At 34.9% G+C, this 26,403-nt stretch overlaps 1 long non-coding RNA gene across 1 annotated transcript in view; it reads left to right on the top strand.

Moving 5' to 3' along the window:
• The first annotated feature begins 22,337 nt into the window (after positions 1-22,337).
• LOC107877210 overlaps positions 22,338-26,403 on the top strand; it is a 36,544-nt gene continuing 32,478 nt past the window's right edge. Inside the window, exon 1 of the long non-coding RNA XR_001676247.2 lies at positions 22,338-22,548. This is a non-coding gene — a long non-coding RNA (uncharacterized LOC107877210). The remainder of the gene's footprint in view (positions 22,549-26,403) is intronic.

The following is a 26,403-nucleotide window of genomic DNA, read 5'->3' as shown; positions in this document are numbered from 1 at the left end:
GTGGCGGGGAGTTTGCAACTTATATACTATCTCAAATTTCCACCAATCTCAATCTCATGTCTGAATCTACCCAACTGGCACATTCTCAGCTAGGCATGTTCAAAAGTATCTTATTTTCTTTCAAAAATTAAAGTTCCTCAATGGTTCAATATCTCATAAATTTTTATGTATGAAATAAGGATATATGCTCACAATCAAACAATATGAAGATATTTAATCAATTCAATATGAGTACAAGTAAGCTCAAAAAAATCAACTCAATATGTCAATAATACATGAAATTAGTTCTAGCTGGGCACCATTGGAATAAATATGCATATAAGACATCATTAATATCATATCAACCTACAACTCGGGCATTACTATCATGAAAAAGAAAAATAGTGCTTAATAAACCTATAATATCTATTCAAACCCTCGCATAAGCGTCACATTAAGAAATAAGGCATACAAATGTATAAATAAAATCAATTGTGTCCAATAAAGTTCTTGCACGAGCAACACACAGTATAGAATATTATAAGCCAACAACAATAGAAAATAAGCCCCTACACGAGCATCACATAATATATAATGACTCAAAAATTACATCCCGGAGTTATTTTCCCCAACCCATAGCATACTTTATGTAATCATTTACTACTCGACCGGAAAGTCAATCCATAACATACCTCTAAATAATGAAATCCAAGCCTAAATTTCTTCAACATGGAGCCTTCTCCTTCTGAACGATTTTGAAATCAACTACAATATTCAAATATAGCATATACGCATTAAAAGAAAGCTAATAATACACATATTGCCCTTATTTAAGTCGAGTCCAAAACAGGTTCGAAAAACAAAATTGAAAATAAAAGGGTTAAAATTAGAAATTTATTTTAGAAATATATTCCAAAGGTTAAAGGAATCTACAGTTACGAACCCAAGCAAATATGAGTTTAAAACGAGGTCCAAATCAAAGAAAAATTAATTTTAAGCTTTTCCAAAAAAATCTTTAAAATCTCATGTAAAAACAAATATTAAAGGGTGTTTTCGATGATATAAATCAATGAACAGTAATGGAATTAATGTTTTGAGCTTACCCGAGCTCCAGTGGTGATAAAAACCCTAAAAATTGTCCAAACTCAAAGCTCAAAGACCAAAAATTTTGAAAATTACGCAAAATGGGGTTTATTTACAGTGGTTGCCATTTAAGAGGCTACCACTAAAGCGGTACCAGGACACTAAAGCATCTAGTGCTTAATCGAGGACTAGCCACAAAAGCGGCTTCCACTTAAGCGGTCTTGATCTGCTAAAGCAATTGCCACTTAAGTGGTTGCACCAGTTATCAACAAATGATGAATTTGGTGCAAGCCAAATATGCTCCAAATAGACCCTTGGGATTTGATTGAGATCCCCACAAATACAAAACATATATTTTATAGTCTAATTTCAATATTTTGGACTCAGTGTTGATGCCAGATTTTTAGATTAAGATAGTTTTCAATAGATTAACCTCTTGGACTCCTTTAAGGGATAATTTACCAGTTTTTCAAATGGGGGGTTGAGATGCAAACTAAGCACTTACAAACCCAAATTTGACATTCCGGACCTAATGGAACTGTCCAAATCACCATATGACACTCAGAATAGCAAATGTTGACCAAAGTTGACTATATAGATTTTAAAGCCTCTAAAATACCTCAAACTCTCCCAAAACCCCCCCGAGGGTATTAAACTGTGTCAACAATCCCTACACACCAAAATTAATATGTAGAAACTATGGGGAGGGGCAAAATAGTTAAAACATATAAAGATCAAGGCTTCATACTTCAGGTCAGTATAGTATCCACTACTAAAACTCTAGTTCGTCCTCAAATAAAAAAGCTAGAAAATACTAGAATTGGTAAAGACTTGAGGGTAACTACTATATATGTCGGATTGGACCTCCCATGTTGAATCCTCAATAGGATAGTCTCTCCATTGAACCTTAACCATGAAAATATCTCTAGAACGCAACCATTTAATTTCCCTAGCTAAAATAGACACTAGCTCCTCTAAAAGGTCAATCTCTCATCCAACTGAATTAAGTCCCAATGAACCATGTGAGACTCATCCAAATATAGCATCGAAGCATAAGTACATGAAAAACTAGATGAATAACTAAAAAGTCTGAAGGTAAGGCCAACTCAAAAGCAACCTCTTCAACTGTCCAGAGAATCTTAAATGGCCTGATATATCTAGGCGAAGCTTGTGTCTCTTCCCAAATCTCATCGCACCCTTCATGGGTGGCACACGAAGGAAGACTCAATCACAAATTTAAAATTTCAAGGCATGAAGCCTGTATTATGTATAACTTTTTTGCCTACTCTAGGCTGCCCGAAAACTAGCTTGAATCATCCAAAGTTTGTCCAATGACTCATAAAGCAAGCCGGTACCACGGGGTGTAACCTCTAAAGTCTCAAACCAACCAATAGGAGATTAACAATGCCTACCATACAACACCTCGAAAGGTGCCATCTCAATACTCTAATGGTAGCTATTATTACAAGCAAACTCTACTAAGGACCAATACTGCTCCCACTGACCTCTGAAGTCCATATGCTCGAAGCATATCCTCTAAAACTTGAATATTCCACTGTGATTAGCCATCAATCTTGGGTTGGAAAGTTATGCTAAGATTAACCTGAGTACCCAACTCTTCCTAAAAAGTTTGTCAGAAACTAAAAGTAAACATTGATCCTCGATCTGAAATATTGATATTGTGCTCCATTGAGATGAACTATCTTACGAACATAGATATGAGCCAACTTCTCATCACTTAAGGAAATTTGAATAGGTATTAAATGAGCCAATTTGGTCAACTGATCCATGATGACCCAAATGTTTTCGGAACCATGAGAAGTACAAGGAAACCCACTCACCAAGTCTATAGTGATCCATTCCCACTGCTACTCAATAATGGGTAATCTCTGAAGCAAGCTACTCGGTCTTAGATGCTCGTCCTTAACCTGTCGACACCATAAGCAATGAGCTATAAAGTATACTACATCCTTCTTCATACTACTATACTATTAATGCTACTTGAAATCACGATACATCTTGGTCTCCCTTGGATTAATGGAATATTTGGAACAATGTGCCTCCTCAAAAATCAATCTCACCTATCCACCAAGTATCGACACACAAACTCATCCTTCAATCTTCAAAACACCATTGGTATCAAGAGATGTCATCTAAGACTCGCTACTCAACACCTTATCTCAAATCACCCTCAAACTATCATCATCAAATTGGTGAGATCAAATCTGCTCCATCAAAGAAAATCTAGCATCAACAAAGGCTAAAATGCGTCTGAGTGCCAAAAATTTGAGTCTAACCATATGGTTAGATAAATAGTGAACCTCCAAGGCTACATGCCACTCTTGGGTCGACAGATAAGCTAAACCTCCCATACTAGTCAACTTCTGCCTCAAGGCGTCTGCAACCACATTATCCTTGCATGAATGATAAAAAATAGTAATATCATAGTCCTTAAGTAGCTCAGGCCAACATAATTGTCTCGTATTAAGATCTCGATGTTTGAAGAAGTACTAAAGGCTGCAATGATCTGAGAAAATCTCATAAGAAGCTATACAAGTAATAACACAATAACTTTAACACAAAAGCCATGATTGGTAACTCTAAATCATGGGTAGAGTAATTTATCTCATGAGACTTCAACTGACAAGAAGCATAAGTAATCACCTTACTCTCCTACATTAACACCTCACCAAAGACAACACTAAAACCATCACAAAACACGGTAAAACCCATGTCCTCCTTAGCCAAGGTCAAAATATAAGTCGATGTCAATAATTCTTTGAGCTTTTGGAAGCTCTTTTCACACATATCCGACCACTAAATACCACCTTTTTCTGAGGCAACTTGGTCAAAGAAGACACAGTAGATGAGAAACCCTTTACAAAATATTGATAATAACCTGGCAAACCAACAAAACTCTAAATCTTGGTATGAGAGGTAGGTCTATCCCTATCATAAATCACTATTATCATCATTGGATCAACCATAATACCATCCTTGGTTACCACATGACCCAAGAAAGAGATAGAATCCAACCAAAACTCACACTTGGAGAACTTGGCTTATAACTTGTCATCTCACAACCTCTAAAGTATAATCCTCAAAATGATTTACATGATTGGCCTCATTCTTTAAATAAAACAAGATGTTATCTATATATACAATCATAAAAAATTCGAGATACTATCAATACCTAGTTCATTAAATCCATAACTATTGCAGGAGCATTGGTCAACCTAAAGGACATGATAAGAACTCATAATGACTAAGCTAAATCTAAAAAGTCATCTTCAGAACATCTAAAGCTTTAGTATTTAATTGGTGATACCCCTATCTCAAATCAATCTTGGAAAACACAAAAGCACTCTAAAGTTGGTAAAAAAGATCATTAATGAGAGGAAGAGGATGCTTGTTCTTATATGTCACTTTGTTCAACTGCCTATAACTAATACATATAAACATAGAACTACCATTTTTCTTCTCCAACAAGACAAGAGTACCCAAGGAGATATACTAGGTCTAATGAATTCCTTACTTAATAAATCCTGCAACTGCTTCTTTAAATCCTTTAACTCGGTTGGACTATCCTCTAGGGAGGGATAGAAATGGGCTTGGTGCCCAGATCCACATCGATACCAAAATCAATATCACAATTTGGAGGCATACCAAGCAAATTCGTAGAAAATACATCCATGAACTTGACAACAAATCGAATAGAATCCATAAAAGATGGTGAGGCAACACTAGTAACACAAATATGAGCCAAATAAGACAGGAATCCTCTCTATACCATATAATGAGCACATAGAAAATATATAACTCTCTTCGAACCTAAATTAAGTATATCCTTCCAATCTGACCTTGGCACACCTGTGTACCTAAGGTCAAGGTCTTGATGTGATAGTTCAAAATAGAAATATAGGAGCTAACCAATTCATATCCAAAATAACATCAAAATTAACCATATCTAGGAATCAAGTCTACCTAAGTTTTATGGTCTGCAAAGGTAACCACATAAGATTGATACGGCCCGATCCACTACTAAAGAATATCCTATAAGGGTAAAATCATAAAGAAGCATAGCAAAGGCCTCATATGCAACATCAAAAAAAGAAGAAAAATATGAAGACATATATGAGAATGTAAAACCTGGGTCAAATAACACAAAAGAAGATTTGAAGCAAACCAGGTCAATACTTTTAATAATTGCATTGAACCCTCTTCTTCGGGTCTCCCAGGTATTATATAACATTAACCATGTCCTCTTTACACTGAGTAACCCCGTGACTACCACCATGATCTCCATTACCTTTACATTTACCACCTTTAGCACCACTATCACCACTCCTACCACTCTATGAAATACCTCTCACTATAAGAATCAGAGTAGGGCAAAGTTAAAGCTGAGAACCTTATTAAATAGGCCCATAAATATGTAGGGGACAATCATTGTCTGAATATCCAAATTCATCATATACAAAGCACTCAATATGGCCTGACTATATTTGAGGAGGCATAGACAAACTAGGATGACTACCCTGACTCGAAGAACTGAAACTAGAACCTCCACTTGCATGACCTAATATCTGGCTACTCGAAGCTACAAAACCTGAAGGCCTACTAGTTGATCCCTATACATTAGCCTGAACTAACCTATCGTGATTATCATGGGAACTTCTACTAAAGAAATCTTTACTACAAAAGGTGCAACCATTAAAGTCACCCTAACTGTTCATTTTTTGTGTCTCCCTGGATAGCCTGAGGAATAGGCTTGGACAACTTGGCACTCTCACTAATACTTAAAAAAAGGCCTTTGAAATAACTATTTGGGTAGTATCCAACTAATAAGGACCCTCTAAATCCTTCAAAAACTAATAAATCCTCTTTGACTAAGTAGAAATATTAGTAGTTGAATACCTGGATAAAGCATAGAAATATGCCTTATACTTGTAATACTCATGGATTTTTGCTCCAAGTGATCAAACTCATCACACATCTGGTCTCTTAAGCTACACAACATAAACCTCGAAAGCCTTAGAAAACTAGGCCTAAGTCATAATAGGTGAATCAAAAGGCCTACATCTGAATAAAAACCTCCCTCAATCCCTAGCTATATTCATCATTTGATAGGTAGTATAAGAAATTCCATGAGACTCAAAGGATCTAAAATAATGTAACTTCTATTAACAATCAATAATAAACTCAAAGAAATCCTTGGGAATTACTCCAGTAAACTTGGGATGAGCCAAATAGATAAACCTCGTAGACCTCTTTTAATCATCAGAAGATGTCACTTTACATAAGCAACTGGAGAAATCATAAGTCTGACAAGCATAGAATCCACATGTTTGGATATCATAGATGATAGTTGTACCTTAAACTAGGAATACATAAGTAGATACTTGTACAGATATCAAAATACCACTCAAAGTTTCAAAAATACCATGTTTACTTAATGGAACACCCTCTAAGCAACTCAAAAGTCAAATCAACAAATCTTGAAGAATTAGGTATCAACTAAACTCTTTGGAACCTGAGTTGGCCCCATATTTTCTATCTGATAATGATTTCTAGTATACACAACATCAGGCTTAGGAAAGGCCTCTCTAGCATGTCCTCTTACCGAGGAATCCCCTTATGGACATCTTCTACCTCTAGGTTAACCACTAATCTTTCCTCATTCTCAAACTAGGGCTCCCATATCGAGTATCGGCTTAGTGTCCCTAATATCTCTAAACCTAGTCCTCAATATCCAGGTAGTAAGAAGTAGAATACAAGTTTAGAACATTAGGTATGAACAACCTACATAAAAAGGAATCAAATTAAAGAAGTTTTTCTTAAAGATATTTTATAGCCTCTCATAGATAGATATTGATGTCTACATATTAATCCGTGAGACCATATCTGTTCTTACAGTTACAAGACCGATGAACCTAGTGCTCTAATACCAATTTGTCATGACAAAAAACAAGTTCATGATGACACTTATTACTGCCCAACCTTGATATGTAAGCTAATCACCCAAATATAAAGAAAACCTAAACAAACAGTAAAATAACATAAGGCAAGACTTTTGGAATAAAGTCAGACCATAATAAAAATAAATGTGGAAGTCTGAATAAAATAAAAACACAATCCCAAAACCTAATGTCATAGGTATAAGAGCACCTAATACATAAAGAAATCTAAATAATACATAGTTTGTCTCTAAGTAGAAAATAAAGACAACTAATAGATATAGGAGGTCTGGAGTCGACTCTAAATGTCCTAGAGTGAGCCAGTACCTCAAGAAATCACTAAATCAATCATATAAATCAACTTTTATGAGTTGTAATCATGCTATGATCTGCACTAAAAGGGCACAGTATGAGTGAGTATCGCCTACTTATACACAATAGGTACCATAAACCTACTGAGCAAAAAAAAAACATAAGATAAGTAAAGAAAATACTATGAGCATGCAACTGGCAAGTAGAAAGGTTCATAAATGGTAGGTCACAATGTTTCCACTAATAGTGCTAATATATATATATATATATATACATACATATATATATATATATATGTATATATATAACATCAAAAGGTCAAAACATACATAAACGTATAAGTAGAGGATAAATACATAATAAATAATATGTAAAAACAACATATGATGTGCAAATGCAATGCAATGCAATGAATGATTAGTGAATACTTGGAAGACATCGTATGGCTTCCTATATATACCTATCGAGCCTCAATGCTCCAAAAATAGGACCCATGGGGGATTTACAATCGGCATACTATCTCAAATTTTTATGAATCTCAATCTCATGTCTTAATCTACCCAACTAGTTCATCCCCCAGTCTAGGCTTTTTCATAAGTGCCTCAATATTTTAAAAAACCAATGTTCTTCAATGGTATGTATGTAATGAGGTTATAATGCTCATAATCAAATAGTATGAAGATATTAAATCAATTTAATATGCATACAAGTGAGCTCAAAAATTAACTCAATATGTCAATAATTCATGATATCAGTTCTAGTTGGGCACCACAAAAATAAATATGTATGTCAGATATCATTCATATCATATCAACCCATAACTTTGGCACTTTCTATTATGATAAGGGAAAATAGTGCTCAATAGGCATATAAGATATATTCAAGACTCCGCATGGACAACATGCAGTATATAATATCACAAGACAACAACAATTAAAAATAAACCCCTACACAGGCGTCATGCAATATATAATAACTCAAAAATTGCATCTCACAGTTATTTTCCCCAACCCATAACATACTTTATTATTCATTAACTACCAGCTTAGTCTAAAGAAATTTAAGCCATAACCTACCTTGAAACAACAAAATCAAAGCCTAAAGTCCTTAAATACGGAGCTTTCCCCTTTTGAATGGCCTCAAAATCAACCATAACATTAAAATATAGTCTCTACACATTAACAGAAACCAAATTATACTCTTATTGCCCACATTTGAGTTGGGTCCAAAATGGGTTCAAAAAATAAGTTCAAAAATGAAAGGGATAAAATCTGAAATTTATTTTAAAAATACATTTTCCAAGGTTAAAGAAATCTACCATTTAAAACCCATGCAATAACAAGTAGCACTTTGTTGCTTTTGAGAAAAAATTTATGTGCTCCATTACCTAAGATTTACTTATTAACTTATAACATAAAGAGTCGAGGGAGGAACTAAAATTTATCCTTATGCATGAAAATTTTCATAGCCAATTCAATAGAATCAAGAGATATATGAAAATTTAAATTAACCAAATTAGCTTCTTCTTCGTCCATTACTACTAGAAGAAGAGCTTCTTGCCTCTATTATTTATCTTCCTTAATGATGGATTTCAATTTCTTCTTGATGTTAAAGCTGTGTTTTCTCCTAAATTTCTTATAGTCCCTTTTTTTGCGTTGTTTTTCTCGGGTGGCACCATAAGGTTCTTTTTTTCACTTGGGAGATTTCTCATGGTCTTTATTTATCCCATTGACCCTTTCTTTAGCTCATTGGACCTTTTGGGTATTTGTAGTAAATTATTTATTTATACCTTTCTATCACCAGCATTTCCTGTACTAGCCCCATCAGTGTTGCATTTAATCTACTTACTGTCTGAGAAAATCTATTTAATCGGATAGTAGTGTAATTTGGGTTTTTATCTTTGCAATACCCTTACCATCTCTTTCTATAATTTAGTGATCTTAGGTGTATTTACTTACCTAAGTGTTGTTATCTAGCCCTAATTAGCCTAGTTTTAAAGACTTATCGTGTGTGTAAAGAGTTAAGATACATATAATTAAGCATCTAAGTATTAAATTATGTATTTAGAATGTGTAAGGTGTGGCCAAAAATATTTAAGAACCAAAATGTTTACTTCAATTTCAAACAAGGAAACTAGTATTCTTAGCTTGAGCCATGTGTGTTCTAGTTGATCTTGTTGAATTCTATTGTGTGATTGAGTGTGAATTTGTGGTGTTTGTTGATATAGGAAGGTTGGTGAGATATTAAACTCAATGATGAGATGATATACAAGCTGATTTGGAAAAGGAAAAGCAACTACAAAGTGAGGAACGTAAAGCCAAATGCATGAAGCAAACGTGAAGAAAATCTAGAAAATTTGAGCATTAGGACATCCCATGCCCTCTATGCTCTGAGATAATGGTGTGCCAGCTACCTATAGTTATTATTAGTTGAGGCATCATAGACAGTTAGTCAGAGTTGATGTGTTTAGTTTCAATTTTATTTTGTATAATCCAATGATGTAAATGTTTTTAAATAGTATTATATTAAAAAGGTTCAGCTATAGACATTTCTTCCACTTATTATTTTCAATTTTATTTATTTTATTCAGTTGTGCATGAATTATGATGGTATCATGATTAATAAATTGTGGTTCTAAGTATCGTGTGATCTCTAGGGGCAGTTTTAGGCATTACAAACTTGGTATCAAAGCACAAATTTCAAGTTTCCTAGGATGTCTATGAAGTTGTGTCTAGTATAGTATTTCAGAATGATACATAGACATTTGTACTTTTCTTTGAGAGGCATTTGGGAACTTAAGAAATACCATCTTTAATACTCTATAATGTGTAGTAAAGTTCTCCTCTTAGAAATTTACATTGATTTGTGAATTACTCTAAAATCCTCAAATGATGGCTCATCCTTGAGATAATACAAGTTGTAAAACTCAATTCCTCTCAATATGATTCTCTCAGATTGATTATCAGTGTCACGACCAAAAACTACCCCTAGTCATAACACGGTGCTTGAAGTCACAAGTAACCCCAAGCTAACCCATGGCCTGGCATAACACTAAAATACTGAGAAAGTAAAATAAATACTGAGCAGAAGCTAAACTGAAATAACTGATAGAAATAATAATAAGAAAATATTGAATACCAACCAAAACTAGAAATATAACTGTCTGACAAAACATCATGCTGAAAATCTAAATATTTGTCTGAAAGTCTCTACTCATATGAGTTATTGGGACAAGCTCCAACTAACTCTAACTGACTGAAATAAAAGTAGATTGAAAATGAAATAATTAACTGATAACTAGTCCTCAAATGATAAGGAATCACCAACACTGTTGCTGAGTCGTACAGGAATGTGCTAAGTGCTATTTGAGTACTGAGCGTTTGAACCTACATTATGAGACAATATAGTGCAACGAAGTATGAAAATAGTACTTTGAGTGTAATGAGTATGTAGGGATGGAAACTAACTAGTATAAGCTAAAAATGAATGCATGAAACATGGTGAACTGTATGGAAGACTAAGTATAAATATGCACTGAATAACAGATTACCAAGTTATGCATAATCTAAACTAAAACATAAACTGAAATATGGACTGAGGACTATAGGAGCTAACAATAAGTGATATATCCCAATCTAAGGAAATCAGGTTCCAACTTGTAACACCAGTTGGAAGGTTATTGTACCTTGCCAAGGATACTAATATTGGCTGGTGTGGATCCACTAAATTGATGTGCAAAAGGACTAGGGTGTCAATCCTCAACTGGCGGGTAACCCCTTATAACTTATAATGATGATGTACTTCTAAAACTTACAGACTTCTACTAAAGGTCTCAGTCCTCAACTGACGGGTGAGCCTTCATCCTTACATTCACTTGGTGCTAAGTACTACTCCCAATTGAATAACACTGATTATGCTCAATATAGTTACATTCTGAAAATAGCAATATAAGCATAATCTAAAATATTCATAACATATAAACTGATGTACGCGTGAATTTCTAGGTATTGATCGGGTGTTCATAACCCACCAACTCTAAAGAATACAACTGAACATGGCAATATTAAAATGTAAACGTGATGGGGAATTTCATAATTCAAGCCCAAAACTCTATGATTTATCAGTGTGGAAAGATTCCAAACTTAGGGAAAAACATGTATTCAAGGTTTAATTACAAGAATAAGCTGAAGGAATTCATGAAAACTCATATTTGACCTAGAACCCAAGACTTGGAAGGGAAATTAAACTAAAGTATTGAGAAGTCTTTGGCACTCAATGGATGGAAGAAATCCATTAATGAAATACCATATATTTGGATATGAAATCCTTGTATAATTCCTTAGAATTTGTGCCTAAAGTTGAGGAACCCTAATCTTGCATTTGGAGAAGAATAATCGCCCTTTTTTTTAATTATAGATTGAATTTATGACTTAATGGAGGACTTGGGGAAAATTAGGCTTAAAATACCAAAAATCCCTTCTTAAAATATTTAGGAACTTTTGAGAAACAGTCATTGCGACTCGTGTAACGACTTGTTATGTCAGGTCACCAATTGTGGATTGAGTCATGACCTGAGAACCTAAGTTTTGGGTGCTTTATATTATGAAAAAGGATTCTCTCCTAATAACTCGTTAGGTCTCTTCATGAGTTATCATGAAGATTTATTGTCAAGGGTCTATTTTCTTAGTTCCTTACTATTGTGACAATGGGTCCACACAATGACTCATTTAGTCTGGCAACAAGTATGTGCTGGACTCATTTCCACTGGAATAAATCCTTTAGTCACTCACTATCATGATAATGATACTTTCCTCCTCATTTTGTCTGACAATGAGTCATTGTTACTGGTAGTTTTAAAGAGCCTTAGAAACTTCTCCATAACTTTTTACCCTAATAACAGATTTAGGAAAGACTAGCAGTGTCGAAAAGCTAATTCAATGGCCTATATTTTGATAGGTCTAGATATTAAAACTTGGGGTATTACAATATCTCCCCCTTAGGATCATTTATACCCGAATAAAACTAGCTAAGCTGAAGTACTAGGGGAAAAAGCTTAAATTGTGCACTGAACACTTACAAGCTGAACCCTGAGTTAATATCTAAATTTGTGACTGGTGCATGGATTGAACTAAACTCATTAATGAATGTTACGACATAAAAATAATTGGATGGATTGAGATAAAAATAAAAGAATTAATTAATTAAGGGAACCATTATTCAAGTTGGAACTAGGTTCAAAGAAAAAAGATGGGGGTACTTGGCCAGCATATCTACCTCTGCTTCCCAAGTAGCTCCCTCAACTAACTGATTTCTCCATAGAACCTTTACCAAAGCAACCTCTTTATTTCTTAACCTACGAACCCGACGATCAAGGATCTCAACTGGGACCTCTTTATAAGAGAGACTATTTCCCATGCCAATCCTTTCTAAAGGAACTACTGATACTGGGTCACCAATGCATTTCTTCAGCAAAGAGAGATGTAAACTAGATGTACTAATGCTAATTCTATAGAAAACACCAACTCATAGGCTACCTTATAATATCATCTCAAAATCTTGTAAGGACCAATATAATAGGGACTGTGCTTTCCTTCCTTACCAAATCTCTCCAATCCTTTCATAGGCAAAATCTTCAAGTAGATAAAATCAGCAACATCAAACTCAAGCTCCCTCCTCCTCACATCTACATAGATTTTTGACAACTTTGGGCAGTTTTCAACCATTTTGGAATTATCTAAACCTTTCCCATCACCACATACACAGAATCTGTCCCTATCAAGGATGCTTCACTAACCTCAAACTAACCAATAGGGGATCTATACCTCATTCCATAAAGAGCCTTAAGTAAGGCCATTTGAATACTGGAATGGTAGCTGTTATTATAAGCAAACTCAATCAAAGGAAAGTGATCATCCCAACTTCCCTTGAAATCAACTATACACGCCTTTAATATGTCCTCTAAGGTCTGAATGTTCCTCTCTGCCTGACCATCCATTTGCGGGTGAAAAGTTGTACTAAGATAAACTTAGGTACCAAGACCCTTCTTAAAAGTCTTCTAAAATCGAGAGGTAAACTGGGTACCTCTATCATAAATAATGGTCAAAGGAACTCTATTTAGTTTCACCAACTCCCTAAGATAGAGTTTAGCATAATCTTTAGCTAAAGCTAAAGTGTTAACTAGTAAGAAATAGGTTGACTTAGTCATTCAGTCCATGATAACCCAAATAGAATCATGGTGTAGACGAGTATGAGGCAACCCTATAATAAAGTCCATATTCACCACTTCTTACTTCCAAGTAGGAATGTTCAATTCCTGAAGTGTACTACTAGCTCTCTGGTTCTTGACCTTTACCTACTGTAATTTGGACACATAGCCACGAATTTCATAGTATCTTTTTTCATGCTATCCCACCAATACACTTCCCATAAATTGTGGTACATCTTAGTGCCTCCTATGTGAATAGAATACCGAGAATCATGAGCTTTTTCTAATATTTTCTTTCTCAAGTCATCCACATTTGGAACACACAAGTTGCCTTAATAGCGAATAACACCATCTCCCCCTTGGGAGTAAACCTCCATTTTTTAATTCTGAACTTCCTCTTTCAACTTAAGCAAAATAGGATCACTATCTTAATTTTCCTTCACCCCGGCAACCAAAAAAGATTTCAAACCCAGAAAATTCCTTTGTTTGAGTCAACCAACCAAACTCCCAACCTAGTAAGCTAATGAACCTCACGAACTAACTCCTTATTATCATCTTTAATATGAGCAACATTCCCCAAACACAATCCTCAAAGGGTGTTATCCATAATATTGGCCTTACCCAAATGGTACAAGACACACATAGCATAGTCCTTCAATAACTCTAGCTACCTTCTCTAATAAAGATTTGGATCTTTCTGATTGAAAATATACTGAAGACTATTATGATCGGTGATCACATCAACATGAAACCCATACAGATAATGCCTCTAAATCTTTAAGGCAAAGGCAACTTCTACCAACACAAGATCATGAGTTAAATAGTTCTTTTCATGAGGTTGGAGTTATCTAGAAGCATATGTTATAACCTTACCCAACTGCATTAACACACAACAAAGACCAACTCTGGAAGCATCGCAATAGACCATAAAACCATCTGAACCCTCTAATAAAGTCAAAAATAAGGCAAAGGTGAGTCGAGTCTTCAACTCCTAAAAAATTTTCACGTAAGAATCTAACCACTAGAATTTAACTTTCTTTTGAGTTAGTCTGGATATGGGATAAGCGATAGGAAAAAATCCTTTAAAAAATCATCTATAGTAACCGGCTAAACTTAAGAAACTTCTAATATCTGATGGAGAGATAGTTCTAGGCCAGTTCTTCACTGCTTCAATCTTGTAAGGATCAACTTGAATGCCTTCACTTGAAATAATATGACTAATAAATGCCTTCTTTCAACTAAAATTCACATTTGATGAACTTAGAGAATAGTTGTCGATCTTTAAGAGTCTGTACGATAATTCTCAAATGGTCTCTATGTTCATCCTCACTCCTAGAATAAATAAGGATATCATCTATGAACACTATAACAAACATGTTTAAGTACTACTTAAACACCCTGTTCATCAAGTCCATAAAAGCTATAGGGGCATTCGTTAGTCCAAATGGCATAACTACAAGATCAAGGTGACCATAGAAAAGCTATCTTCATAATGTCACAATCTCTGACTTTGAGTTGATGATAGCTAGACCAGAGGTCTATCTTAGAGAAATAATTAGCACTGTGAAGTTGATCGAACAAGTCATCAATTTGGGATATGGGATATTTATTCATGATTGTGACTTTATTCAATTAAAAGTAGTCAATGCACGTCTTAAGAAAACCATCTTTCTTGAGCACAAAAGAACTAGAGCACCCCATAGAGAGACACTAGGCTTGATAAACCCTTATCTAAGAAATATTTCAACTATTTTTTCAATTCTTTAAGCTTAACTAGAGCTATTCTATAGGAAGGAATTGAAATAGGTTGGGTATCTGAAAGGAGATCTATTCTAAAGTCAATTTCCTGCTGGGGAGTAACTCCGAGAAGATCTTCAAGGAATACTTCTAGAAATTTATTTACTACTGGAACTTACTCAAGACTCATGATTTCAAACCTTAATTCCTTAACTTAAACAAGATGATACATGCAGCCCTTGGAAATTTTTTCCTCGCCTTGAGGAAATAGACAAACCGACCTATAGGTACTGAGGTACTACCCTTCCACTCTATGACTAGCTTATTTGGAAACTAAAATTGGATTACCTTGTTTCTATAATCAACTGAGGCATAGAAAGAGTGGAGTCAACGCATGCCAAGAATGACATCAAAATCGATCAAGTCTAACTCTATAAGATCAACTAAAGTAACTTTCTAGGATATTCTGAATGGGAAATTTTTGTATACCCATCTGGCTATGATTGAACTACCAACATGAGTAAAAACTAAGAAGGTTTCTATAAGGATTTTGGGGTTAACACTAAAATCTACTGCTATAAAGGTAGTCACAAAGGAAAGTATGGCTCTGGGATCTAACAATGCATACACTTAATATAAAAAACTTGTAACGTACCAATGACCACATCGGGAGAACCTACCTTATCCTGTCGAGCCTGAAAGGCATAAAACATACCCTGACATGGTCCACCAGTTAACTAGATGTGGCACCCTACTGAGTCAGGTGACCTACTGGAACTACTGATGAATTTAATTGACTTGAATGACGAACATCCTTACCTTTATAGGTAATCACTAGGAAATCCCTCACTCTGTGACCTAACTTTCCATGCCTAAAACAAGCGTCATTACTAGCCATACACTCACTCTTGTGGTTCCTACCATATTTACTACAAATTGGGCTAGTATGAGTACTATCCGTACTACCATGGGACTTAGAGTCTGGTGCTCTATCATGAGTATCCTATCTAAACTTGGACACTAGAGCACTTGCTAAAGATGGGGCTAGGCTAAAGACTTTTGGTGGAACTAAGAACGATTTTCACTATCTGACCTTTTCTGAGAAAAATCAAAACTACCAATTCTGGCCATCTTATTCTCCCTTTACTTCTCCTTGATCTTCTCCTTGACAATCCATTGGGCATGAATTATCAATAGGGATATTTCCATCTCATTAATCAACATAGTTATTCTACACTTCTTGACCACGTCCTAAAAAACACCTGACATAAATTTGCTCATTTGAGCCATAGAATCGGCAACCATAGCTGGAGCATTCCTTGCTAGCTAGGTAAACTTGAATGAATACTCCTTCATACTTATGTTGCCTTGATTTAAGTTTATGAGCTCCTGTACTTTGGCTTCCCTCAATTCAAGTGGAAAGAACTTATCCAGAAACATAGTAACAAACTGATACCATTCTAATGGCCTTATATCTACACCTCTATCTTTCTTCTACTACTTAAACCAAGGGTGAGCCACCAGAAAACCCCATATTAGCCTTAACTCAATTCTGCTTCCAGTTCATGTGTAAGAGGCTTAGAACCTAAAATATTGGCTAAGTTTTGGGGACTTAGTCTTATTTTGGCCTTGTAACTTTGATGAATTTTATTTTGAAATTTTCATCCTTAGAATGTCAATTCTTAAGTTGATATATGATCAGGGTAGTCAATAGTACATCTTGGGTGAGTTTTAGAATTTTGAAAGCAGCGTAGGGGAGTGTTTGGACTTCCAAAATAGAAGCATCTCGTTATTAGCCCATGATGCACCCTCTATTTCATCCATGGGGAAAACCTGCGATAGTGCCCATGTCACGCGCTTCATCAAGTCTCATGTATTTCTAGTTTTTAGTCACATTTTTTCAAGGGAATTTTGGTCCTTTTACTTCACCCAACTATTTCAAAACATAGGATTTAGGGTCCCAAACCCAATTGAAAGCATTCCCTCTCAATAACAATCCCTAATCCCTTTAACATTCAAGATCAGTCTTTAAGAATTCATAAAGAACTTTCTCAATTTCACCAACTAAGGTATGTTAGATGTTCATCCATGGGTCCTTTTCACCCATGGAGTCCAAGAATCTATTTTAAGATTTAAACTATGAGTTTACATATTCACAATGGATTATCTTCATGAATCCATATGGGTTTCGAGTTTTACAGGTTGTCTACAAGTAATTGTTATTGAGATTAAGCCTTACATGATGGACTAATGATGTTTTCATGATAAATCCCTAATTTATGGTTTAGTATTGTTGTCATGTGATTATAACATGTTTTAAACTATTCCCAAGCTTTAATTCATGAACCCCCAAGTTTTTGATGAAATGCCTAAATAGTTGGATTATGAACAATTATTACCTATTATGCTTTTGAAGCTTTAGTATGTTTCTCCGGTTATCGTTATCGAGTCCTGGGATTATGAATACCCAAAAATATAGTTGTTTACATAGTTTCAGTATTTGTAGAACGATCTTATATAATCCATAAGCATTATCCCCCAATTAGTTAGTATGAGAAGTTGTTGATTCAGTCAAGATTAGGTCAATTCAGAAATCAGTTTCTTCAGTTGGGAGTAACACTTTGCACCAAGCGAACTTACATATGATGTCTCCCCCATCAGTTAGGCACGAGGCATTTGTAGCCGTCCCTAGATTCCAGACCTATGGCTCCACCGTAGACTTTGAGGGGTCTCTCATCAGTTAGGCCTGATACCATTATCCTTCAGGGCATCCAATAGTGGATCAACTCAACTAATATTAGTACCTATGGCACGGTATAGACACTCTTCCAACCGGGGTTATAGGTTGGAGCCTTATAATATATGGGGGCCTATCGATTATAGTTAGCTCCCACAGTTTCAGTTTAGGTTTTAGTGTGACTCATTTCAGGTATGTATTGACCATAGCATATAGTTATCAGTTATTCATTATTAGGTTCTCAGTATTTTTAATTTACAGTTACTTTCAGAGTTATGTTATATGCTTGGCCATATATTCTCAAATTTTATGATTTTCATGTATGTTGTTCATTAGTTATCTAATGTCATTACTTTTGGTTAGTTATTATTCATGTACACGAGCCTATGCATATCAGCCTAACCTCATCTAGTATACCAGTACATTCTAAGTACTGACTGCATACTTTTTTCTTGTGTTGTGATGTCTCATATCATAGGTTTGGACTCTCAGTTCCCTGACTACACAAAGACTTACCAGATTATCAGCAGTAGCAGTGGTGAGTCCTCATACTTAGAGGATATGATTTTTTTATTTTAGTTTACCTTTATTAATTCAATGTTTCTATTTAGTCAGAGTTAGTTGGGGGTTTGTCCCATCAACTCCACATTCAATCAGTTTAGAGGCTTTTAGATAAGTATAGGTAGTTTGTCAATTTTCAATTGTTATCATCATTCGTCTTATCAATATTGAAAGTATGTTTTCGAATGCTTAAAAACCATGATTCAGTATTGATTTCAGTTGTTAAAACCTTATGGCTTTTTCCCAGTTAAATTTTATATATGTTCTTTGTGATTTTAATATGTGCTCACAGCAGGTAACGGTTCATGGGTTAGCTTGTGGTCCTTCAGATCTATAAGCAACATGTGGCATCCAGGCTATATTTTTAATTCATTACAAACTTGGTATTAGAGCCTAACATTTTAAAGTGTCCTAGAGAGTTTGAAAGTTGGGTTGAGTAAAGTTTTGTGCGTGGGTGTGAACCGTGCCACACTTATGGACAAGAGAATAGAATATGTTTAGGAAAAGTTTCCTTTTTTTTAGTATTCATGTCATTCAAATGAGTATGAGCTCAAGTTAAAATCTTTGTATAATTCAATCTTCCTTCCATTTATAGAATATGCCTCTCAGAAAGACTAACGAAGGAAGAAATAAAAACCAGAAAGTACCTCCGCCCATTTAGAAAGATCCCCTGAATTAGCATGTGTTGCATGCCAAGTTCAAAGCTGCATTCACTACTCGAGATCACTCTATAGTAGCTCAGAGCACTCAGCCAATTGTTATTCCGACCAACTCAGTGGCTAATACTATCGTAGCTAGGATTCAGGAATTTCCTCAATATAGTGCAAAAGGTAACAAACATTATAGGGGTAACTTCTAGTGAGAGTGTTGAATTGGTCGCTTACAAGCTGCAAGATGTAGCTCATACCTAGTTTTAGTAGTGAAAGAGGGATAGAGGCACAGATGCAAGGCCTATTAAATGGGAAATCTAAGGTCTACAATCGTTTTAGATAGATTCTTTCCTTTGAAGTAAAGGAAATCTAAGGTGTTGGAGTTCATTAATTTAAAATAGGGAAATATGAGTGTGAAGGAGTATTCGCTTAAGTTTACTCAGCTGGCCAGGTATGCTCCTCATGTGGTGGCTGATAATAGGTCTAGCATGAGAAAGTTTGTGTCTGGTGTATTTGATAGTATGGTCAAGAAGTGTAGGACCATAATTTTGATTAAGGATATGGACTTATTAAGACTTATGGTCCATGCTTAACAAATTAAGAAGGAGAAGGTTAAGCAAAAGAAAGAGAGAACAAGAGAGATATAATAGATAGGGCATTACTATTTAATTTTACTCAGCTGAGGTCGAAGGGTGGTAACCTTCCTTAATTTTGTTAGAAATCTTCAGCTCCAGCTTCCTCCTCAACTAGTGCTCCAGTACCAAAGTTCAAAAATGATAATTGGGATAGGGGACTAGGGTCTAAGACTCAGGGTAGTATGAACAGTGGTCGGAATAATCCCCTCTGCCAGAAGTGTGGTAGGAATCATCAAGGGGTATATAAGGCTTGCAGCAATGTGTGTTTTAGATGTGGAAAACCAGGCCACTGGTTGAATAAATGTCTGACCAGTATGTGGAAGGGGGGAATAATCGCCAGCAAGGTTTGACAAGCTCTTTAGCAGCATCAACAGAATGCTCAACTTAGTAGGACACTACCTCCAGTGCCACCAGTGGTCAGTGCCAAAATAGGTTGTATTTACTCCAGTCTCATTACGATCAAGAAATTTCTCTTGATGTTATTACGGGTATGATAAAAGTCTTTTATTTACATGTTTATGCTTTGTTAGATCTTAGAGCTTTTTTTTATTTTGTAACCCCCTATATAGCAATTAATTTTAGTGTCAGTCCCAAGACTTAGCAGAACCCTTCTCAATGTCCACTCTAGTAGGTGTCTCTATTATAGCCAGGCAGGTATATAGGAACTTTCTGATCACAATATCCTAGAAAGTCACTTCAGTTGATCTCATGAAGTTAGAGATAACTGATTTTGATATCATTCTCAGCATGGATTGGCTTCACTTATGCTATGCTTCAGTTGATTGTAGGAATTGAGTTGTTCATCTCCAGTTTTCGAATAAACTAGTCCTTGAATGGAGGGGTAGTACTTCAGCACTTATAGGTCAGCTTGTTTCGTACCTTAGAGCGAGGAAAATGATATCCACAGAGTGTACCTACTATCTTGTTTGAGTTAAAGACTCTGAATCAGAGATTCCCTGTCTCGAGTCCATTTTAGTGGTGAGGAAATTTCTAGATGCGTTTCTTGAAGAGCGTCCCGGATTTTCTCCCAAAAGGAAAGTTGACTTCGAAATAAACCATTTTCCAGATACCCAGCGTATCTCTATTCTGCACTACAGAATGGCTCCAGTTAATCTTTGGGAGTTAAAAAAACAATTAAAAGATCTCTTAGATAAGGGATTCATCAGGCCCATTATCTCTCCATGGGGTGCTTTAGTTCTTTTCGTGCAAAAGAAAAATGGTTCTCTTAGGATATGCATTGATTACCGTTAGTGAAACAAAGTCACGGTAAAAAATAAGTACCCATTCCCCATAATTGATGACTTGTTCGACCAACTTCAGGGTTCCAGTTACTTCTCTAAAATAGATCTCAGATCTAACTATCACCAGCTCAGAGTCAGAATGTGATATTTTGAAAATAGCATTCAAAACTTGGTATGGTCACTTTGAGTTCCTAGTCATGTCCTTTGGTGTAACAAATGCCCCAGTATCTTTCATGGACTTAATGAATCGAGTGTTCAAACAGCACTTAGACCTCTCTTCATAGTCTTCATAGATTATATCCTTGTCTATTCCAGTAATGAAAATAATCATGCAGACCACCTTAGAATTGTATTGTAGACTCTTAGAGTCCACCAGTTTTTCACAAATTTAGTAAGTGCAAATTTTGGCTAAGATCAGTAGCTTTCCTTAGCCATATTTTGGTGATGGCATTAGAGTTGACCCTCAAATGACCAAAGTAGTGAGAAACTGGCCCAAACACATTTCTCCATCAAATATCAGGAGTTTCTTAGGTTTGGCTAGCTATTATAGATGGTTTGTTGAAGGGTTTTCATATATTACGTCCCCTATTAGATTGACTCAAAATAAAGTCAAGTTTCAGTGGTCAGATTCCTGTGATAAGATTTTTCAGGAGTTTAAGACTCGACTCACCTCAGCCTTATTTTTGCCCTTGCCAGACGTTTCAGATATGTTTGTTGCTTATTGTGATGCTTCCCGAGTTGGTTTGGGTTGTGTGCTGATGCAGAAAGGTAAGGTCATAGTCTATTCCTTTAGATAGCTTAAGCCCCATGAAAGGAATTATCCTATCCATGACCTTGAGTTATAGCTGTTGTTTTTGCCCTGAAAATTTAAAGGCATTATCTGTATGGGGTGCAAGTTGATATGTTCACGGATCATAAAAGTTTGCAGTATGTGTTCTCGTAGAGACACTACAAAAAATGGGTAATACAGAGGGGGTTTATTTGTGGATTATTTTAACCTCCTTAAAATTTTATGAAATGTGGGGGTCAAAAATCTACCACTAAGATTTATAAATTTGCGGGAGTTTCAAATTTTTGCTAGTAATTGTGGGGGTTTTAAACCCCTTCTATCAATCGGGAAAAAATGCTTGCACCCTAAAAAAATATTTTCTTTTTTTTTTTTAATTGGTCAAACATTTCCTCTGTTTTTTTAATTGGTCAAAACATTTCCCCAAATAGCTCTCACTTTTTCTTTCCCAAATGACAACTCTCATTTCCCCAAAATTAGTGTAGAGAAGAGTATTTGTTATGGAGGCCAAGAACTCCCAAAATTTATTCATTTCCCCTAAATTAGTGTAGAGAATTTTGGATCTATATATAGCATTGTTCATAGCAAAGAAATTTTTGTGCTTAGTGTCAGATCAATTTGGTGACAGCTAGTGAGCTTGCTGGTGGTGTTTGCCCAAAAAAAGGTTTGATCTTTAATCTTCTGTGTTTCATCTTTAATTCCTTTAAATCCTATGACTAACACAAATATGTATAAATCCTTTTGCGTTTATTCTAGATCCGCCATTACTAATTGTGTTCTCCTACTATTGCATGGGAGGGGAAAAATCTTAATTTCTTAAATTATGGAGCAAATATGTGTATTAGAGTTATACATTGCCAGTTAATAAAGAAGACTCTAAGAAAAGTATTTTTTTGGTGAACCTAAGAAAAGTTATGTATTATAAGCTTGATATAATGCTAAAAATTTAATTTATTTTTGCTTTTTAGGCCTATTCTTCTTCTTCTACTTAGTTAATCGATGAAAATCATGGAAAACTTCTAATATGAGGTTCATTATTTGCCTTAACATTTGTGGAATTTCTAGTCCACATACGAGATATCTATGTATGTTGCAGCAATAACAAATGGAATTCAAAAGTACAAAGATGTTTAGGACATAAATTACTTCTTACCCTGAAAAAAGAAAAAATTCCGAAAAAGGTGCTTGCAATAGGTAATGTTTTGTGTAATTCAATACTAGCTAGCAAATATTCTAAGATCTTACAATTTTTTCACCAAACTTCTATAATCCAGAGGATGTTTTCTATTAATAACGAGTTGGTGGTTTGCTCTTATGATGTCTCTCCCACGATGTGCTCAAAATGCCTATTAACTATTTGTGGAATCATGTCTCTATTTTGTAATTTAGTCAAGGAGTGTGACCTCCTAGGACTGCTAATTTTTGCTGTAGAAACAGAAGCGGATCTAGACGGCTAGTTTCTTAGAATTTGGAGTCTTTGTGTTTATATCCCTGACAATTTGGTTAATCAAATCACTAGTGTGAAAATTTGGTTTCTTCATCCTTGTATTCCAGTAGTTCTCCTTTGTTTACGAGAATGTCCAAATTGCAATAGAGGAGCATATGACTGGATAGATATATTATTATTTTATAGTTTCCTTTGACACTTTGTTTTTCTCACTTGATTAGTGTTTTTTTCCAAGACTTCCTATATTTTGGCTAAGAAAGTTATCTTTGTTCTTTATATAATTCTTGATCTTTCTCATTTACAACTAATGGATAGTTATGTGGTGTTTTGAGTTTTGGAACTTTTACGTTTGTCCTTGATCTAAGGAACTTCTTGTTAAAAATTCTATGCTTCTTGCCTTAAGAAAATTTTTTTCACCCCAACAAAGCCTCTCGAGTCTAGTACATTAAAAGCATAAGAAGTTTTTAAAAGACGATCATACGTACCATCCATTCTGAGTTGGCAGCTGCAACGAGTTAGAGGCTACAGTGATTAACTGAGTTGTTTCCTCTGTAGGCATAACTTATAGATAATTATTCTCCGCAAATCGATCCACTTTGATTTTATTTGGAAAAATAGAACTTGAAGGGAATATGTTGATCAACGACCATATTGTATTTGACATGACTTTTTGAGTGCCTTGATATTTATTGCTACTGGTTGTGCATCATTTCTAGCATTTCATTGTCAACTTATAATTCTACTAGAACTATAGAGTGACAGAATTTAGGAGTTTTTTTTTTTTTGCATAGTGAATATGATTAGTGGCTAAGCAATAGAGAAAGTTTTGATTTTACTGTTTACCATTATGTTTTGATATGTTTTCATAAATTTTAGGCACTTGAAAGAGGAAGAAAGTACTTGTGTTAATCTAATTTAAAGTCCATTTGTATATGTATATATCTATGTGTTAGGGTAGCTATGAAGTCCTCTGTATTGTGAAGAACTGTCACAAAATATCAATGGCTAAACACGATGACTTGAAAATATTAAGAAACTGATTATTTGAGACTTCCAAGTACTTGGTGCTTTCATTGAACTTGCTAATGTCCATCACCAATTCGTACTCCTTCCACCTTTAGCAATATGATGGGATTTTCCATTTGCATACAGATGCACCTTCTTCACATTATGTTATAGCATATAGATGCACCTTCTTCACATTCCATTTTTTCATAGATACGACTTTATGCATGGTAGGCATGGCATTTGTAGGTAAAGTTCATAGCTTCTACATATGTACCATAATCAATACACAATGTATTTAGCATTTGTGTTTGTTGTTTGTGTCCATGAACCACCATCTCACAACTAGCAAGAATAATTTTTATTCCTTCAGTGTGTGTAATTATCATGAAATCTTTCCTGTTTGGTCACATTGGGCTTGTTGATATGGAAAGTGGAAGCATGGTTTTTCATGTGTTCATTCTTGTGTATGGTGTTGGTTCATTTTTCCTCTTATCTCAATATAGATTTTATACCATGTATACGTACATTGCTGATGATTAGGAATTTTTAATTTTCTGGGGAATACAAATATTATGATGTGGTTTTGATCCTCTTATGTGAATTAATATGCAATTATTAACAAATTTTGATTCATTTGAGGTTTTCACCAGTTGTAGGTGTCCTATTTTACTCGGTTCGGGACATAATATTGCTATCCATCAGAACTCAGTTGTAATAACAATTGTCAAAAATAGGTTATAATATTTTGAATTGATCTTTTTTATGTCTCTCTACCAAGCAGCTGTTGAACCATGCCTAACTTGCTTCTACTTCTATATGTCTTTGGAGAGATGCTGTAAAGTTTTAGCACTAACAAATTTAGGATCATCCATAACTACAGTAGAAATTAGAGGAACCATAGAAGTGTTGACCTCACCAGTTATTTGACTATCCACTTTTTGAGTTTTTGATGCTTAATGATTGGTTTCTTATGCATTGCATTTAGCAATATATCTGTCACTTTATTTCTCTTCTAATTCAACTCACTCTTATATTGTTCTATGATTACTTTTATCTTTCCAAAGGTTTTAAATGTTTGAGAAAGAAACCATAGAAGATGACTTCTTTTAGCAGATTCATTTGCCTAGAGGTGACTTTGGTATACAACCAAACATATCTATCTGGTGGGTATTTTTATGCTAATTTTAAAGTACCTTCATCATACATAAAGATTAAATATTCAGGATATGGTGAATCTTTCCCTCGAAAAGCAGGACTAAACAGGAGAGTTGATCATAACTACTACTATTCCTTCCAACCACAGGAACAATAATATGGTAAAAATATACTAGAGTACATAAATTATCTCTACAACTATGTGTGTGACTTCAATGTAACAGAACGAAGAGCTCAGCTCCTTTTGGTGCATGTACATATTATTTTCGATAGGGGCAATAATGTATTATTTAATCATTGTTTGTTTGATTAAGGCCTTACCATACCTGCATGTGTACATGTATCTTAGTACTATTTTTCTTCACGGAATGGTGATAAGAATATATCTTCTGTTTACTTTATATTGAGTAACATTATTCCCTGCACTGTGCTAGGTATGTGTGATCGTCTTTTAAAACCTTCTTATGCTTTTAATGTACTAGACTTGAGAGGCTTCGTTGGGTTGCATAGTTCCTATATTGAATTGCCAAATCATAATTCTTGAGCAGTGTACTGGAAAGCCTTCCATTTGGATTTCATCTTCCACAAATTGTTCAATAAATGTACTCACCTACAATATAGGATCATTGAGAATCATTTATACTAAGTACAGGTGAACCAAAGTACTATACTATTGAATGCAAATCCTGATATTTCAGCATAAAATCTCTGGTTTAGCCAAATTGCTCTATTTCCCTGTAATGCAACTATTTGTGTTTGTTCTTTTCCTTTTAACCCCTGTATTAATGCAACAGTAATTTCAGTCTTTGTTCCTACTAGTAATATATTTGTGAAGCTATTATTTGTGAGGGGTGTGACGGTAATGTTTTAATGTATATGATTATTTACTGGAAGAAGTCTATGCATATG

This window comes from Capsicum annuum, chromosome 7, assembly GCF_002878395.1.
Source record: "Capsicum annuum cultivar UCD-10X-F1 chromosome 7, UCD10Xv1.1, whole genome shotgun sequence".
Classification (NCBI taxonomy): Eukaryota; Viridiplantae; Streptophyta; class Magnoliopsida; order Solanales; family Solanaceae; genus Capsicum; species Capsicum annuum.
The sequence above is the reverse complement of the archived record's forward strand: the minus strand, read 5'-3'. Positions and strand labels throughout refer to the sequence as shown.